The sequence below is a fragment of the Arachis stenosperma genome, chromosome 2 (genome assembly GCF_014773155.1).
Source record: "Arachis stenosperma cultivar V10309 chromosome 2, arast.V10309.gnm1.PFL2, whole genome shotgun sequence".
Classification (NCBI taxonomy): domain Eukaryota; kingdom Viridiplantae; phylum Streptophyta; class Magnoliopsida; order Fabales; family Fabaceae; genus Arachis; species Arachis stenosperma.
Window position 1 is genome coordinate 62393263 of NC_080378.1, and position 1554 is coordinate 62394816.

General features: G+C 37.8%; 1 non-coding gene across 1 annotated transcript; it reads right to left on the reverse strand.

Moving 5' to 3' along the window:
* Positions 1-997: 997 nt before the first annotated feature.
* LOC130963880 (small nucleolar RNA R71) lies at positions 998-1105 on the reverse strand. The gene has a single exon (XR_009079997.1). It is a non-coding gene; the product is annotated as a small nucleolar RNA R71 (small nucleolar RNA).
* Between the last annotated feature and the right edge of the window lie 449 nt (positions 1106-1554).

Genomic DNA, 1554 nt, shown 5'->3' on the forward strand with positions numbered 1-1554 from the left:
CACTAATTTTTAAATCAAATCTTTTTTTTTAAATTTGTTTTTAAATTATATCTTTTCAAATTGTTTTCAAATCATATCTTCTCAATCACATCTTTTTAATCACACCTTTTTCAAATTAAGTTTTCAATCAAATCCCTTTAACTTCTAATTTCAAATCTTTTTCAAAAATCACTTGATTTCTTTTCCACTCTTATTTTCGAAAATCAATTAAGTGTTTTTCAAAAATGTTTTCAAAATCTTCTAATTAATTTTCGAAAATTACTCCCCTCATTCTCACATCCTTCTATTTATGGGGTACCACTCCTTCTCAATGCACAATTCGAACCTTATCTAATTAAAGTTCGAATTCTTCTTCTCCTTCTTCTTTCTATTTTTCTTTTTCCTCTGACACCTCAAGGAATCTCTATACTGTGACATAGAGGATTCCACGGTTTCTTGTTCTCTTCTCTTTCATATGAGCAGGAACAAAGACAAAGGCATTCTTGTTGAAGCTGATCCTGAACCCGAAAGGACCTTGAAGAGAAAGCTAAGAGAAGCCAAAGCACAACTCTCTGTAGAGGACCTGACCGAATTCTTCAAAGAAGAAGAAGACATGGCAGCCGAAAACAACAACAATGCCAACAATGCAAGGAAGGTGCTGGGTGACTTTACTGCACCTACTCCCGACTTCTATGGGAGAAGCATCTCTATCCCTGCCATTGGAGCAAACAACTTTGAGCTTAAACCTCAATTAGTTTCTCTAATGCAACAGAATTGCAAGTTCCATGGACTTCCAATGGAAGATCCTCATCAGTTCTTAGCTGAATTCTTGCAAATCTGTGACACAGTCAAGACTAATGGGGTAGACCCTGAGGTCTATAGACTGATGCTATTCCCTTTTACTGTAAGAGACAGAGCTAGAATATGGTTGGACTCTCAACCTAAAGAAAGCCTGGACTCTTGGGAAAAGCTAGTCAATGCCTTCTTGGCACAGTTCTTTCCACCACAAAGATGGAGTAAGCTTAGAGTGGAAGTCCAAACCTTCAGACAGAAGGATGGAGAATCCCTCTATGAAGCTTGGGAAAGATACAAACAATTAATCAGAAAATGTCCCTCAGACATGCTTTCTGAATGGAGCATCATAGGTATTTTCTATGATGGTCTCTCTGAACTATCTAAGATGTCCTTGGATAGCTCTGCTGGAGGATCTCTTCATCTGAAGAAGATGCCTACAGAGGCTCAAGAGCTAATTGAAATGGTTGCAAATAACCAATTCATGTACACTTCTGAAAGGAATCCTGTGAACAATGGGACTAATCAGAAGAAAGGAGTTCTTGAGATTGACACTCTGAACGCCATTTTGGCTCAGAATAAAATATTGACTCAACAAGTCAATTTGATTTCTCAAAGTCTGTCTGGAATGCAAAATGCACCAAACAGTACTAAGGATGCTTCATCTGAGGAAGAAGCTTATGATCCTGAGAACCCTTCAATGGAAGAGGTGAATTACCTAGGAGAACCCTATGGAAACACCTATAACTCTTCATGGAGAAATCACCCAAATCTCTCATGGAA